Here is an 18,804-nt window from a genome sequence, read left to right as displayed (position 1 = left end):
ATGTGGCTATTTAAGGAACAGAAATTTCATCTAATTTGTAGGTGTTGATATATTGGCATTTTGTTACCCAAAAAAAAAAAAACGAGAAAGGGAGAATCCACAACACTATGCTATTCTGACATTTCTGTTGCTAAAACTGCTGAGGCCCCCAAAATTTTTTGTGATGTGCAAACACAGGAAGTAGACAGGTGGATTCACAGGTGTGCTTTTATTTCACAGTGAGATAACTGGACCCATTATAAGAAACGCATTGTTCAGCGATTCCAAACCCCTTCCATCTCCCAGGCTCCAGAACTAAATTTGCTACTGCCCATTCCTCAAGCCTGTGTCAGTGACTTAGCACACGCATAACTAACCAGACCGCCTATCCCTTCCTTCTCTCCTCCCCATCCCGGTTTACTGAGCCTTTTGTATTTTCATTCTGCAAATGTCACGTCTGCCAACCGAAGCCAGAAATCCTAGGTCTTCTGCTGCTTATTCTTAGCCATCATACCCTACTTCCACTTGAGAATTTTAACATCTTCAGAACATATTTAAATCTGGCCTTCTTTCATTCAGATCATCAGATTTTCATTAACTTGTGTACCAGCCCCACCACGGTTTAGCACTTCCAGTCTAACCTTATTGCTGTCCCGCCTCTCCCTCATCACCATTATCCTCCTAAAACAGCTTACTTTCCTGATGCAAAGCCTCCATTTGTTCCATTTTTTCCTACTGAATAAAGGATAAACTTGAATCTCAGTTCTGGGCCCAAACAGCATTGGTAGTCTTGTTTCCTATCCTGACGTCTGCCCTGTATGCACGCCACAGTTACCTAAAGAGAATCACAGTGTTTCACGGATGTGATAAAGCTGCTCTGAACCTCTAATTTTGCTCACTACCAACTCTTCTGCTAAGATTATTTTATTCTATATCCTTCTTTCCTGGGAAATGTTTATTTATCCTTCAGTACCAGTGTAAAGTTCAACTTCCTCGGGCAGGGTTAGTTGCTTTTGCCAGTATTTCTGCTGTATCATGTTGAATGTCTCTTCTGCATTCTCCAGGAAAGTGTCTTACTTGGTTTTAGTTATATCCCAAACACTTAGCCTCATACCTTGGACAGATACCCATAGGCACTGTATGATAAGAGAAAAGAAAATGGGTGAACCTTCTAGCCAGAAGGAAAATATAACCAGAAATGTGGGGTTCCAAAATATAACATGTTATATCTTTTTATTTTTATAAAGGAAAAGAAAACTTTATGTTTGTCCATTTTGAAAAATATTACTTTTTTTCATTTCACATGTTCACTATAAAAATCCACATATCCAAATTTGTGTGTCCTACTCTTATATCAGGTTGCTTATTTATTTATTTTTGTTTTTCTCCAGTACCGGGAATCGAACTCATGACCTTGTGCTTGCCAGGCAGGCACTGTGCCGCTGAGCTAAACCCCCAGCCTCTATATCAGGCTACTTAATAACATAAACACAATAGTACTTACCAATCATTAACAATTATTCCAATGAATAAATGATATTATAACATAATGTGAAGATATTAAAGGATATATACTTATATTTAAGTATCAACTCAGCCATTAAGAAAGTGCAGAAAAATCATACAAAATAAAAAACTAGATGGAAACACAGTTTAATAAACAAATTATTGGTTTCTAGCAGGATGACTGGTGGTGCATAGTCTTAATACCAGTAAAGAGTCGGAGAAAGAAGAGGAAATAGAGGAGGGGGAGAAGTAATGCACAGAAAATGTTTACTATTCTACAAACTTTGTATATATTAATTTGTTTAATCCTCATAACAACCCTATGCCACAAAGGATTATTGTCCCCATCCTAAAAATAAGGACAGTGAATTCACAGCTATGAAATTGCCCTCTTGAAATTTAAACCGAGGCAAGTCACTTCCCAGAATCTGTGTTCAGGGCAAATGCTCATACGGTAGCCCAGTAGCTGTAATTGTGTTTACAGAGGGGACTGAGAACCATATTTCCCCCTTGCTGTTAATTTCTACTTTTCTGCATTTTGCCAGTCTTTCCGAGTCAGTATTATTTTTATAGTAAAATATGAATATTAATAAACAGCAGTTAAAAATGCAAATTTATCAGAAATTGGTTTGCTATGCAGGTAGAAAAGAAATATGCTTTTACTAGAGAGAGAAACATAATTATCTGGAATGTGGTATAGAAAAATGTGCTTAGCATATAGAGAAACTAAATTTTTCTTAGACTCCTTAGATTTTGTTCCCTTCTCGTGGGGGGATAATTTGTGTCCTCGTTTTGTGATAATATTACTTTACCTTTCAGATGTTCTTACTCAACTCAAAGGAAGGTGTTAGCTCATCCCTTATAAACATATGCTGTCACAGAGTGGCCAGAAAAGGCCAAGAATCCTCAACAAAGTATTGTACTTCATTTTCTCATCCTATAGTCAGATCTTTTCCGAAAGGTTAGCAAATTGCAAATCAGAACATCCTACAGAAGTCGAGTCCTGTTACTTTCAAGTGTTTATATGCAAACATATGCAAATTAGGGAGGGAGCCCTGGACCTTCAAATTCTTCTTTCCCAGAAATTGTTGAATGAGTAATGGCCGCTAGGTGGTGCTAGTGCACCCTGGGATGTTACTGCTGCATGGGCTTCCTTCCTTGTAACCTGCGCGCTCGTCTTTGCTTAGATTTCACTGTTGAGGACGAGAAGCTAAGGACTGTCCCTAAAACAGGCAAAACAGATAGAATCATCTGTAAGACTGAGGGTGAGGAAGGGTTTCTGGGGTTTCTGGGGAGGTCAAGAAATTAAGATGTCGCCTATTTTGATTCTAGGCTGAGAATTTTTCTAAATCAAAATAATCAGGTACATATAAAGAAACCTGTTCATAAGAAAAATGCACCTTTTATTCTCCAAAATTCAGAGGCCTAAGAGTAAACACCTAGAGCCCAAAGCATACAACCTTAGGTCAGAGACCATGTAAAACTGTAACTTCACATGTATGCAGTATCATTCCTCATCAGGCAAGGCTGTGCTTAAAGTATTTGAAAGAGCAATTCCATGCATCTCTTGCTCTCTTGCTCCCTAGATACCCCCACCTCTCTCTCTCTCTCTCTCTCTCTCTCTCTCTCTCTCTCTCTCTCACACACACACACACACACACACACACACATACACTTTTCAGAATCTAAAGATAGGAGTGGTGAGTTTATAAACTCACTCAAATACATTACAGTCTTTTTTTTATAATCAACAAATTTATAGCCAGACAGGTCTTCCTCACATCAAATACAACTCATTGCAGCTAATGATTATTTATTGAGGGCTTTATATGCTCCAGATTCTGGGATAAACACTTTCCTTACACCATCAGAACATCCTTAAACCTCCAATCTAGATGAGATGATAATATAAATAATGCATTTGGGCTGATGAACTATTCTCCTCCACTCACCTGAGTCTGGGCAACGCCCAGGGCCAACCCCTCAACCTTTGTTCTAAGGCCTGCTACTTCAAGTTAGAGATAAGACCCACGCATGCCAGATTCTCTGGCATGATCTATAGTAACCTCTCTTCACTTGGAGCTCATTGAAGTTTTGGGCACACGGACTGCAGCTCACAGATACGATTATAACAGAGTAACTTATGGGAAAGGACAAGCACAGCAGACACAACTGACATGACTCAGCACCCTGTCAATCACACTGTCAATCACGCTCTGGAAGACCCAGTAGGAAGCGCCCTAGACCCAATGCAGCATTTTAAATTCTTAAACCTAATGCCCTTAAATTCCTGCCATTTTCTTTCCCCTCAGGGTGAGCCTGTTCACTCTGAGTGTGCTATCACCTGATTCAAACTTCGCCACTGTTTCCTTAAAGCCATCACATGCCTCATCCAATTCTTCATTCATTATGCACAAGAACCTAGAGACCCATCCAGGATCTCATCATTCATGATAATGATGGTACATCTGAAAGCCTCGTGGAAACCCTAGAGCTCGAGTTAGGTACAAGTGGTTCTCCCCAGTAGAAGCACTTTGTAGATTCACTGACTACTCACCTTCAAATCTAGGAGCCTTGAAAGCTATGAATTCTATTTCTTACACATGGGAGGGAACTGAGACCCAGAAAAAAATAAGACATGCTAGGATTCTTGGCTGCAGTCAACACATGGATTAAGTTAATGATAATGAAAGACATAATTAACTGCAGGATCTTGAGGAACCAAGGGAGAACCAAGCTGAGAAAGTGCGGAGAGGGTGACAGCAGCTCACCCAGCCATGTGAACCACTTGACTCGGCAAACCTCTGACACTGCAAATAATCTGTAACTGTGCCCTTATTTGTGCCCATTTCCTTCAGATTCTTAATCCCAGACAATAATGACTGATGAACTGTCCTCCCAGGATGAAGGAAAGAGAAATTCTGGCCCTTATATTAGAAGGGCCATGTCTCCAACCTAGCCTCACACTATGAGAGGTGGGAGAAAGGATATCCAAAGCAAAGAAGACACATCAAATGCTGGGAACTCCAAAGGGTCAATGTCCACAACCAAAAGGAAAATTCAGTGTAACAGAAAATGCACCCCCAAGCCAGTATACTTAGTTTCTTTCTTGTAACAAGTTTCTGCCAAATATTGTAGCAGAGCTTTTGCATCTTTGCAGCAGGCAGCTTGAGTGTCACTAATCAGAAGTGTTTTTCTCAAAGAGGAAAGTTTCTGAACCTCCAGGTCAGTTGGCTTTTGAGTCCAGAACTGGGGACTTTCTATTTAAAGGGAAAGAGGGGCTGGCTGACAGGAACCAACAGAAGGCAGAAGAAGACATTTCTTAGTTCTAGGCTGGCTTACCAGCAGGTTGGAGGTGTCAGAAAGCTGAAGCAATGTGTATGGAGGGCAATTGTGGCAACATTGGCAGCTGGGAGATCTTGAAATGGCTTTACAGGCAGGAGAGTTGTATTTCAGCAGTTTGACAGTCTATAGACATTTTGTAGTTTTAAAGCCTTGTTTTTGCTTTTCTGTTTCTATAGAGATTATCATATGGTTTTTCTCCTTGGCTCTGTTAATGTGTTATATTGCATTTATTGGTTTACATATGTTGAACCATCCCTGCATTCCTGGGATGACTCTTACTTGATCACGGTGTATAATCTTTTTGATAATTTGTTGCATTCTGCTTGCCAGTATCTTATTGATGATTTATGCATCTATTTTCATTAAGGAGATTGGCCTGTAGTTCTCTTTTTAGGTTGGATCCTTCTCTGGTTTTGGTGTCTGGGTAATGCTTGCTTCCAGGAATGAAATGGAAAGTATTGCTCCCCTTCCAATTTCATTAAAATGTTTGAGGAATAGTGGCATTTGTTCTTCTCTAAAGTTCTTGTAGAATTCAGCAGTGAATCCATCAGGACCTGGACTTTTCTCTGTCGGTAGTTTTTTTTTTTTTCTTTTTATTACTTCTTCAATTTTATTGAATGATATTGGGTTATTTAGAACTTTTACTCTATCTTTTTGATTCAGCTTTAGTAATTTATATGTATCTAGGAATCTGTCCATTTCTTCTGAGTTTTCCATCTTATTAGAGTACAGGTTCTCAAAGTAGGTGTTGATGATCTTCTGGCTTTCTACAGGATGCTTTGTGATTGCACCCATTTCATTCCTAATTGCATAGATTTGGATCTTTTCTCTCCTTTTTCCAGTATGGTTGGCTAAGGCTTTATTAATTTTATTTAGTCTTTCAATAAGCCAACTTATTCATTCATTGATTCTTTGCTTTGTTTTCTTAGTCTCATTTGCATAAATTTCTGCTCTGTTCTTTAAAATTTCCTCCCTTGTATGCACTTTGGGTTTAACTTGCTCTTCTTTTTTTAGAAACTTGGGGTTTAACATTAGGTTATTTATTTGAGCTTACTTTGTTTTTCTTATGTGGGACTATACTGATATAAATTTTCCACATAGGACTGCTTTCACTGAGTCCCATAAGTTCTCGTATATCATGTTGGCATTATCATTTAATTATAGAAAGTGTCTAATTTCTTCTTTAATTTCATCTGTGTGACCCACTGGTTGCTCACGAGAGTTATTTAATTTTTATGTGGGTATTTAGAATTTGTTGTTTCTTTGTGCTATTGATTTCCAATTTCTTTGAACTATGATCTGATACTACGTATGGGACAATTTCCATTCCTTTGCATGTACTTAAGCAAGTTCTCTGAGCTACAGTGTACTCTATTTTGGAGAAAGACCTGTGTGCTGCCCAAAACAATATCTATCCTATAGTTTTTGGGCAGAACATTATGTAGATATCTACTAAGTCCATTTGTTCAAAAGTTTGGTTCAACTCTGATTTTTTAAATCTAGTTAACCTGTTTATGACACTGAGGTATTGAGTCCTCCATTACAGTTGTATTATTGCTTATATGATTTTTCATATCAATTAGTGTTTGTTTTATATAACCAGGTTTGCTGGTATTTGGTGTATATATATTTATAATTGTTATCTCTTCTACTTGGATTTTTCCCTTAACAAGTATGCAGTGACTTTCTTTGTTTCTTCTGATCAGTGTTGGCTTGAAATCCACTTTGTCTGCAAAGGGAATAGTTTCCCCTGTTTTTCTCTGTGTTCCTGTCATATGGAATATTGTTTTCCATCTTTTGACTTTCAGTCTATGAACTTCTCATTCAGTTAAATGTATCTCTTGTATGTAGCATGTTGTTGGATCTTCTTGCTTAACCCAATCTGCCAAGTCTGTTTCTTTTGATTGGTGAATTGAGATCATTCACACAGATGGTTAAAACCAATATGTATAAACTTATTTTGGTCACATTATTTTCCTGTTGTAGGTTCCTTTTCTTTCATTTCTGTTTCATAGCTTGCATTGTTTTGACTAGTAGATTCATTCTATTGGGATTCATGGAATTGTCTTCATTGTGTTTTTCTAGAATATCCTTCAGAACTTTTTGGCATGCTGATTTGGTAGTCCTGAATTTTTTCACATGTTCTTTGTCATGGAAGTATATCATTTCTCCAAATATTTTGAAAGATAATTTTGCAGGGTGCATCAATATGCATTGGAAGTTGTTTCTTTTAAACTTGAAATACTTCTCTCTAAACTCTTCTTTACTTAAATGTTTGCATTGAAAAGTCTGCTGTGATTCTGATGGGTTTTCCCTTATAGGTGATTTGTTTCTTTTCTCTAACAGCTTCTAATATTCTGTTCTTGTGTTGAATTTCTGGACTCTGGAGTATCGTATGGCTTAGTGTAGGTTTTCTCCAATCATAAATTTTTGGAATTCTATATGCCTCAATTACTGTATGTCAAATTCTTTTTCCATGCTTGGGAAGTTTTCTGCTATTATTTGTGCAAAGAGGCTTTGTATGCCCTGTGTGCTATCTTCTGATTCTTTCTTGATTCCAATTACTCTTATATTAATCTGCACTACATCATCTAACAACTGTTGGATTGATTCTTTGTGCTCATTTGCTATTTTTAAGAGGTCTTTCACTTGGTGATCACCAATCACAACCCTGTCTTCTAGATATGATATTCTATCTTCAGAATATCAGACACTGCTGGTTGACTGTGCTGACTGTACTTTCAGTACAATTTTTAATCTCCTGGACTTCTATTTGATTCTGTTTTTGTGGCATCCAGTTCTTTTCTATGTTGGGCAATTATGGTTTCCATGTCTTTCCTAAATTTATTTATTTATTTATTTACTTATTTTTGAGACAGGGTCTTGCTAAGTTGTTCAAGTTGGCCTGGACTCACTGTGTAGTGAGTAGACTCACAACAATGCTCCTGCTTCAGTGTTCCAAGTGCTGGGATTATAGATGTGTACCACCATGCTCAGCATCTCTTCTATTTTTTAATCTGTATCTACTCTGGATTCACTAACCATTTCCTTCATTATCATCTTCATCTTTTTAATTATCTGTTTTGTCAAGAGACTTCTTCAGCTGTTTTGTTACTTTCACTGCTACCATTTCATAAAATTCAGCTGAGTGGCTTTTGATTTCTTCCATCTCAATGCCCCCTTGATTTGCCAGGGGTGAGTTGGGGATTATGGGTTACATCTTACTTCCACATTTTCTCACTCTATATTTTGAAATATATATATATTTGTTTTCTGTTTTGAGGCTTGTAAATTGCTTATTGTAGGTAGCTTTATTACTAGTATCAAGACCTCCTGAGGAAATGACTACTTACTAGAGATGTCTTCTAGACCTAACTGGCTTTTGGCTTTTGAGTCTGTCCCAGAATCCTGCCTCTTCAATTTATTAGGGATGAAAAGTTGCTGCTTATTTGGCCTAGCACCCTGTTCTTTGGCACTAGACTATAGTATTATTTATGACCCTCAGACAATCTAGGTTTTTGTATACAAGGAAAATCAATTGATCACAACAATTATGTCACCTTAGCTAAAGTAGTACAATCAGTCATAGCAATAGCATCAAGTACAGACTGGAAAATGACAAACAGTGATAACTGTTAATTTGCTGCCTTTAACCAATAGTACAATATTTGTAGTTATATAACAAAATCTAAGACTAATCAGAAAATCATACAGTAAATATCCACTCAGTAGAGCAATTTTACCCTAAGAGGTAAATAAATAAATAAAAAGGGAGGCTATATGCAAGGCAGAAGGACAAAAGAAGATTAAACAATCCTTGGGCAACTGGTGAAGAGTACAAGAGGGAAAGAAAGAAGGAAAAAACAAGAACAAAACAAATCAAAAAAACTAAAAACAATGTTTATATTGATACAAAAAGCAAAAACAAACAATTTAAAAAAAGAACATACCCAAAAATGATCTTTTTTAAAAAAGAAGTTTCTCTGTGATTTAAAGCCTTTGATTATTTTCTGGGATCTATGGTTCTCTGGTAGTGCCCAACTCAGAGCATGGCTGCTCTTGCTGATACACAAGGAGACAGTCAGAGCCTAACCCCAGCAAGCTTGCAATAGGATTAGGGCTGGGTGTCAGTTCTGGTACATTTGAATCCACAGAAGTTCACGTTGATTCTGTCCCCTGGTGGTGGAGTTGGAACCTGAGTCATTGATCTTATAACATTCTGGGTGTCTCTTGCCAGCCTGACTGCTGCTCCCTGACCTTGGATGTCTCCTATGGTTGTTCCTTATCCAGTCACTGTGGGTTTTTAACACTGGGGCCCCTGAGATGAAGCCAACCCACAGCTACTCTGAGTCTCTAGTTCAGTTGACCCCTCCCTAAAATAGCATCAGACCAAGCACTATCTCCAGGGGACTCTACAGTCAATTGGAGTACAGTAACTCACCAGCTGTTGTAGTGCACAGTATCCACTGCTCCATTCCACTGATGCATTTCTCCCTGGAGTCCTTTGGGGTCATCCATTTTTCACTGTGTCTTTGTAGACTTGATCTTCCTTTGTCATACCATAAGCCAGGACCCAGGGAAAGTGAAGATTTCCCCTGCCTTTTTCTGCATTGAAGTCTGTCTCTTCACTTTCTCTATGGGCTCCAATTTTCCCTTCAGATCCTTCCTGGGTCCTGCAGTTCCACCTCCTTCCTTCTTTTCTTCCCCAAGTTGTTCTTTTCCAGGGTCTGGATTCCAAATATTGGAAAGGTTGATGTGTTGGTACTTACCGTCTTCCCAGAAGTATTCATGTGTATTTTAGAACCTGAAATATTCCTTCCTGTTGGAAAAGACACTCTTAAACAGGGGAAAGAAGGCTGATATTCCATATCTGAAATATGCCCCCAGTGGGACATCAACCATGCAGTATATAGATTGGTTAGTCATAATCAATAGTATTCAAACATGTTAATACATGCAAAAATACTTACAGGAGAATTGTCTTTTCCTCTCATAACCAGGGACTCCCAAATCCTGTTGTATCTTAGTAAAAGTCCCTATATTCTTTCTATAAAAGATATTAGCTCAAACCCCATTCTTTTGTTTTCAAATTTTATTCTTTTTCTTTTTTTTTGTTTTTGTTTTTTGTTTTTTGTTTTTTGTTTTTTGTTTCTTTCCCATACCAGGAATCAAACTCACAATGCTGAGTTTGCCAGGCAGGTGCTGTGCCTCTGAGCTAAATCCCCAGCCCCCATCAAATTTTATTCTTAACTCTGCAGAAAACTCTATTTTTTTTCATCTTGCTTTGAAGAACCAAAGTGGTTTAAATTTTTTGCAAAATTCTCCAACTCTCAGGGAATCCTGGGTAACAGAAAGTTTTAATTTCCTATTATTTTATTAGGTCATTGTTAGATTTTAATGCATAGTAGGCTGTTAATATTATTACAGCTTACTCTCTCTTAAAATCTTGTCAGTGACTTAAGTTATATTTAGGGAGTGGACAGTTCCTGAGAATTGTGGCTAGGGCCTTTGACTGAGTTACATCCCCAGCTTGCTTGGTTCCATTCTTTCTTTCTTCTTTTCTTTTTTGGAGACAGGATCTCCCTAAGTTTCCCAGATAGAACTTCAGCTATCAGTTCTCCTGTGTCAGCCTCCCAAAGTGCTGGGATTACAAGCATGAGCTACCATACTCAGTTTAAGTTATCTCTTGAACTCCATCATGTAGATAGAAATCTAATATTTGATAGAAGATAAGCATACTGTGTTGTTTGGTAATCATTTGGATAGATTTTAAGGAAGGGGAATTAATGATTTATAGATCTATAGTCAATGTGGTCCTTGGGAGGAAAAAAGATTTTTAGCTGGGCACTCAACTATATTCAGCTATCAAAATCATAGATTTTAATTTTCACTACTTTGATTCAGCCTTTACCAATTTTTTCCTGACCTGTTAAGATAACCCTCTTAACTCCCTCCCTTTACTTCTCATAGCTTCCCTGTGCTACACATTACCAGAAGGATGCTTCTAAAACAAAATTTGAATTAAGTAGTTTAATCAGCCTGGCTTGTTTAGGAATCTTTTGAATTTATTTAATTCAATCTTCCAGACATGATGGCTCTGACTGAACAAAAGAAATAGTATTGCTAAACACCTCAATCAAGCATCCAAAGGAACTCACCAAGTCATGGGCCTTGTCAGGGCATTCAGGTGAATATTAAATTTTCTCTCATCTGAATTCTTATTTTATTCTATCCTAGAATCTTATCTGTTTGGATCTGATGGATTTGTAAATCAGTTTGGGATTTGAGGCAGGAGATTAGGGCATGGCAGACCAACCGGAAGTAGCCATGACCTGTTAATTGCAAAGTCCCAAGATACATGTGTAGAACTGTTCCCAAAGCCTTGCACATGGAACAAAGCAGAGACTGCTGTCTTCAATTCTTCTCATGAGAACTCCAGCAAGTTTGCAATACAGCAGCCTTGACCTGACATGTGGGAGATATAAAAGACAGTTGCCCTTGATCTTTCAGCCATTGTGTTCTCTCTTACACAGTACTCCACTCTAACCATGTGGAGTGTACTTATTTTTCTACTTTTACTTGACCCAAACTCACTGTATAGAGCACATTTCTTTTCCTACCTTTAATAAATGTAAAACCTCACTACATTTTGTCTTAACCAATTCTTTTCTTGGGACAGAAAGAACCTAGAAACTACCTGTAGAAAGAGATGCAGAACATTAGAACAGAGTAATAGTATTTACCATTGATGCGTGCATTTTCAAAGTTTTTAAATTGTTGACATTCTTCATATTCTATTTAGCTATTGTCTTAGCCTTTTTACTGACCTACATTTTCTGCCTTCTTAAAATTTCAAAGCCAGGTTTAGTTGATAAATTACCCACACTAAGCAGGAATTTGTGATCTTCCCACTTCATCCTCTCAGAATACTGAGATTATAGAAGTTGTACCACCATGCCTGGATTGCCTTAGCCACTTTGTGATACTTTTCTTAGTTATCTCTGATGTTGTTGCTATTTTTATTTTTATTTTGTTTTTGGTGCATTGTTTTCCAAATTAGAAATAATTTGGCTATCCATGATTTATCTTTCTGAGCATCCCTGATTTATCATCTGGGGCTTAACTGACGTTTTTTGACATTTGGTGAATTTAAGGATTTGGTTTTTGCTTAATATTCTTTCATAATGTTTTATGAATTTTATTTAAGTATTTCTTTAAAATGTGAAGGGGAGCCAGGTGTGGTGGCACATGTTTGTAACCCAGCACTATGGAGACTGAGGCAGGGGGAATGTTATAAATTCAAGACCAGTGTGGGTTAAAGAGTGAGTTCAAGGCCATCTTGAGCTATTTAGCAAGACCTTGTTTCCATTAATTAATTAATTAATTAATTAGTTGAGGGTATGATGGCACATGCCTGTAATCCCAACTATTCAGAAAACTGAGGCAGGAAGACTGTGAATTTAAGACCAGCCTGGGCAACTTAGGAGACTCTGTCCACAAAAAATAAAATAAGCAGTAGTTTTTTTTCTTTGTCTGTGTTAGCTGTGACTATAGCACCTAGACAAGTTCCTGAGTAGTATGTGTTCCTTAATAAGTAGCTATTCAATTAATGAGTGCATATTTTAAATCAGTGCCTTTATTTTTAATCTCCCATCTCCTAATATTGATAGTAATACACAATAAAGTTGATTTTTGCTTTCGTGAAAATAAATAAAATGCTTACATTGTTTTTAATGCAATAAAAGCTATTTAACATTTTCTAAAAGAATAACTGTTTTTTAAAAAGTAAATTGGCTGTTTCACACTCAGTACATGACCTAATAATTATTTGTTTGTTTGTTTTTTAACATGGATACAGGACTTGTGTGTTTGAACTTGTATTGCTTTTAACTACTGCTAAGAAAAGCATAATCTAATTGCTCACTTATTCTGTTTCAACCCTTTAATGTTTTCCATAATTAAAGCTAATTTACTTAAGCACCTGACATCTTCATTACAAGATATGCTCTTGTTTCCCAGGAGGCCAGTCAAGGGCAATTCCCAGGAACAGGCAGCCCCAGCCACACAGTCAGCATTTCAAGAACTGCAGCCGCATTTCAGGAAGCAAAGCATGCACCCAGTAGACAGACCGTAAGGTCACACATCACCACAGAGGCCCAGACGATGACTCAGTAAAAGTCCCTCTCAACCTTAGGACACAGGAAGAATTCACCTGAAATGTGCCACTAATAAAATATGTATGTGCTATGCCTTATAGCATGAAGCAGAGACAGAGCACAAAGGAATGTAATTTCAGCACAGCCTATCAACAAGAAAATCACATCTATACATAATCAATTATTATCATTTTTAAGAGGCATAAAGGGATTTATTAGGCAGAATTTTTAAAGTGCACACTCAAAGAAATAGAGTCTGGGTACTCAAAAGGGAAAGAGGGGTATCATTTTCTGGAGCTGGAAATATTTATTTATTTATTCATTTACTTTTGGAGTGAAGAACCTGTGGAATTTGTGAATCCACAGGAAGTTTTGTCTTGGTTTAAGGAGAAAAAGATGGCCCACCCAATACATTTTAATTATGACTAAGCACATTCTATAGACTTTAGTACTTAGTATATTAAGTAATTATTAAGCCACTGTTACTGGGTTTTGGGGTTCTGGAGTCTCCTTCTAAGGGTGGTTTCTAGAATTGGTCAAGACAAGCACAAATGGTGGCAAGGTTTAATATTTATTAAAGTTAGGAAAAGAAACAGCTTCTGCAGAGCAATTTGAGCCAAGTAAAAGTAGGAAAATAAATGAACTCTGCAAGATGAGTTAGGGCTACTGTGAGAGAACACAGTAGCAGAGAGCTCAACATCAGCTGTCCTAGTTGTATCACCCACTCTCCAGGCTGGCATCTGGTCTGGCCCGTACTATCCAAAACGGCTTGAGTTCTTGGGAAAAGTCCACATGAAGGGGTTTGGGAACTGTTCTGTGTACGTGTCCTGGGATTTTGTAGTTCACATGTCACGCCCATTTCTCCAGCCAGCTTTGCCATGCCCTGATCACCTGCCTTACCACTCCACAAGACACTAAGCACCACAATAATATGGTTAAGCATCCCAGCATAAATCTTAATATTTTAATTATTGGAGATATTTTCTTTTTTACTGTAAAAACCAATATTTAATAAAGGAATGGTTATAGAGAAACACAAGTGCCACATATAAAAAACAAAGGTTGCCCAAAATGTAACAACATGCTTCTGTACTGGAATGATAAAAAAGTTTTATTATTAAAAAAAAACAAACAAACAGGATCTGTTCAACTCCTTATATAATAGAAAAAGATCTGTGAATGGTTGGGGAACAAGTGAGACAGACTCAACTGATATAACAGAAAATGGACCTCCAGCCAGTATATATTTCAGTTTCTTAGCTGCCCAGGTAATAGATCCTGTTCCAGTTCTAGTTGTTCCTGTTTCTTAGAAAAGGATGGTCACTGTAATGCGTAGCTAGTCACTATGATGCACATTGTATAAACCAGTCTCCAATTGACAAGCCATTCTGCCTCTGTACTTCCTGCTTGCTTATCCCAATAAGCCCTAGACCACCAGAGATCAGGGCCTGATATTCCTGGAATGATCCAAACCAGTGCCTGTCAATGTAAATAAATCTGCCTTCAAATCCTGGGTGCCATTTTGGTGTTTCTGTTTGCCAGTGAATGGAGGTAAAAGTAACTTGTACTTTTCATAACAACAATCTGGCATTAGATTTGTCCAACAGAAAAGCACTTGAAGAGATTTTCAAACAAACCATCATCAACTTTAATTCCATAGAGTTGTCATGAAATAAAATGAAATAATAAAAAGTAATATCTATTGAGCATTTAAAATATGTCAAGTACTGCCAAACAATTTTACATGGACTGTGTTATTCTCCTAATGTAATAATGTTACCTCTATCTTATAGACAAATAAACCCACAAGCCAGATGTGGTGGTGCTACCAATGGTGGGCCCAGTGGAATTTCTTCCAGATTCCTGGTGTCCTGAACAAAGAATTGGACAGACACACAGAAAAGGTAGCAAGATGTACATTTACTGAAGGTAGAAAAGAGGTATGCTCTGCAGAGTGGGAACAGTTGGTGAACAGATTCAGAGCAGCCAGGAGGATAAGGGAGAGGAGTCTTTTGTGTCTGGAATTCCTGGATTAGCTTCCCTCTCATGCAAATAAAGCATTGGGATGGTTGTCCAATCAAAAAGTCACTTAGCCCAGTGCCAGATTTAAACTGCCCTGTGGAAGACTCACTGGATTCACATCAGATATGAATGAAGAATTGAAAGCAGCACTCGTCTGATTGGCTCTGTGTACAGTGCTCAGGAGCAGTAGAGTAATCATGGATCCTGTGTTCTGCCCAGGCGCCTGAGGTCTCTGTGATTTTGACAGATTCCGCCCGGTTGTAAGACTGGTTTGTCTTAGCCTTAATCTCATACCTTAGAGGTGCAAGCCTAGAATTCCAGCACTCTGGGAGGTTAAGGCAAGAGGATGGTAGTTCAAGCTCAGCCCGGGAAACTTAGTGAGCTCTGCCTCAAAATAAAAAATAAAAAAGGGCTAGGGATGAAGTTCAGTGCAGAGTCCCTGGCTTCAATCCCCAGTGCCAAAATAAAATAAAATAAATAAAATAAAATAATAAAACTTATATCAGCCTTACACTAAAGCTGTCCTCTCAATTACTGTGATCTTTAGTAGTATCCCATCAGGATTTTACACTAAGTTGCCCAGATTGATGGTCTCCCACAAAGCATAATCATACATCTTTTATTGGCTGCCTTCCCCTCCCCCTTTCTTTCCCAAGCCTCTTCCATGCTTTATGGGATCACTTACTGCATTAGCTTGTATAGCTGCCATAGCAGAATTTCACAGTTTGTATAATATTTATGTTCTCACAGTCCTGAAGGCCAGAAGTCCACAGTAAGGTATGGCCTGGTTGGTTCTTTCTGAAGCCTTTGTCCTAGACTTGCAGGTGGCTCCCTTTTCACTGTGTCTTCACATGGTCATCGCTCTGTGTACACACTTGCCTGGTCTCCATATGTGTCCAAATTGCCTCTTCGTAAAATACAAATGGCCAATAAGTACATTAAAAAGTATTCAATATCTCTGATCACTACAGAAATGAAAAGCAGACTAACACTGGGATTCCATCTGATTCCAGAAAGTACAGCTATCATCATGAAATCAAAAACAATGAATGCTAGTGAGGCCAAAGGGGTAGGAAGGGAAGAATCCTGCACTGTTGGTGGGAATGTAAACTAGTATAACCACTTTAGAAATCAGTATGGAGATTTCTCAAAAAACTAAAAATAGAAATTGCATCCAACCCACTTATTCCCCTTCTAGGTATCTTCACAAAAGAGTTAAAGACATGGTATTACAGTGATTCATGCATACCCATGTTTATAGCAGCACAGTTCATCACAGCTAAATCTTGGGAACATACTAGATGTCCATCAACAAATGAATGGATTTTTTTAAAATGTGGAATTTACACACAGTGGAGTGCTACTGGGCCATAAAGAAAGATAAACTTGAGTCATTTGTAGGAAAAATGGATGCGCCTTGAGACCATAATGCTTAGTGAAATAAACCAGACACACAAGCTTAAATATCACACGGTTTCTCTCCAATGAGAAACCAAAATTATAAATAATTCAAAGAGCAAACTAATGAATGGATAGTAGGAAACAAGGAGCTAGATTTTTGTAAATGGAAAGGAAATCTAGACATGGAGAGAAGGGAAAAGAAGGAGTAATAATGATTAAGATTCAATGTGTACACGTACTGTCTCTGCAAATGATGTATTGCACATATGTAACTACTACAAAATTACTTGTTTTTGTATGGGCATCAGCGACATAGAATTAAGCCTCATTGTAAAGAAACAATTTTAACTTCCTTGTCTAAATGACTTCATCCCCAATATACATTATGAGATGCTAGGGATTAAGACTTAAGCATGTGAATTTGGTGAGGGAGACAAAATTCAACCCATAACACCAAATACACCTGAAGCTTTGTTGCAGGGTTGGGTAATATTGGTCTACTGTCATTGAATTCTCCCAGTGTCAATTTCCCTTACAGTACCTTTATTTCATGTCATTTTTGAAGTTTATTTTAACAGATTTTTTTGAAGCAGTTAGGTTCAGAGAAAAGTTGAGCAGAATCTATAAAGAGTTACCATAAACCTTCTATCTCTACACATGTATAGACTCCCCCACTGGCAAAATCCCAAGCTTGGCATTAAGTCGCATTTTTGAACCTATGTTGACATATTATCACCCAAAAGTTCATAGTTTATATTGGCATTCACTGGTAGTGTTGTACATTCTATGAGATTGGACAAATGTCCATGATACAATCAAAATATACAGTGAATTTGAATTTATTTTTCTAAAATGTATTATAATAAAAGACACATTGGTATGAGACCCTTCAAAATACTCCCCCCTCACACCCAACACACTTATCCAATCATTCTTGACACTTTCTGAAGCAGTTCTAGAAATCCTCTTGCCTGAGTATCTTTATAAAGTGTAATAAAAAATCTGGTGAATGATGCTGCTGAGTGCCATTCAACAGAAAAGCAAGCTTGTAAAAATATTTTAGTATGCCCCTGTTATGGTTGATACATTGCGTCAACTGGGGGAATCTAGAAGTTTGGCTAAGTGACTCAGCAGGAAGCCAGGGTGCTTACTTTGTATACATCCTAAGTCTGTGGAAGAGGAGAACATGGAGATTATGTGAGAGCTACATGCCTCTTAGGTAGAGGTAGCCTGTTTACAGTGTAAGGGAGGGAAAGAGGCTGCTTGCTGCAATTTCTCCCTTTTGCTCTGGCTGCTTTGCTGTTCCACTGTCATTCCCCTCTTTGCTCTTGTTGCTTTGCTATCTTCTGCCTCAGAGCCAGTCAAGTATGGGCTGAAACTTCCACAAACTGTAAGCTAAATAAACCTTTACTTCCTTAATTTTGGGAATTGGGTATTTTGTCTCAGCAATGACAAAAAAGTAATCAAGACAGAATTTGGTACTGAGAGTGGGGTCATTGCTGTGACTATACCTGACCATGTGGTTCAAGAGCCTTGGGAAGTGGCTTGTGAGAAGAGTTTGGAAATGTTTGGAGATGTCGCCTTTAAGAGTAGAGCCGGAACACCTTCAGCTGTTCTGTTTGGGAGATTCTGGTCAGAGCTCAGAAGATCAGAAAGCTGATAGAAATCCTGCCAGTAAAGACTGTGTTTGGGAGGTTTCTGCTGGAAAGAAGGACTTCATTGGTTGTTGGACTCCAGACGGTGTGTGTTATGGCTTGGCAGAAAGTTTGTCTGCATTTTGCTCATGTCCAGAGACTTTACCTAAGACTGAGATTAAGGGCAGCAGAGAACTGATTAATCAGGCAAAAGAAATTTCAAGGCAGTCGAATGTTGGGGGAAGTGGCATGGCTATTGTTGGGGGCTTTTAGCCAGATCTATGTTGAGAATCAAGAGCAAAGAGCCCAGCAGGATTTAAAATGTTGTGAGTTTGGCCAGAAAGGAAGCTCCAGTAAAGCTGTGGACTGCAAAGATAAGGCTGAGAAGATCTCTATTGCTGAGAAGGAACAAGAGAATAGAAAAGATGGCCTGAGGGCACCACAAGCAGCAAGTCTCCACCCTTTGCAGCCTCAAAACTGCAAAGGTGAAAGACCTTGCCTTGAGAAGGAAGCCTCAGAGCACCATGTTCCAGAATGGCAGTGGCAGCCACATCATGTTCCAGAATGGCGGTGGCATGGAGAATTTGCTTCTCAGAGTTGGATTCAGAGTGCCCAGCAATCCAGCCACTTGACCCCTATGTCCAAGAGAGAGGAAAGTTTGGCTACTGCTCCAGGTGGCAGCAGACCTTGGCATCATCCACGTTGCCCTGGCTTAAGGTGAATGCAAGAGTTCTGAGGTTAAAGAGGCTTCCACCCAGATT

This window comes from Chinchilla lanigera, unplaced genomic scaffold, assembly GCF_000276665.1.
Source record: "Chinchilla lanigera isolate Chin_1 unplaced genomic scaffold, ChiLan1.0 scaffold00059, whole genome shotgun sequence".
Lineage (NCBI taxonomy): Eukaryota > Metazoa > Chordata > Mammalia > Rodentia > Chinchillidae > Chinchilla > Chinchilla lanigera.
Note: the sequence above shows the minus strand (reverse complement) of the source record.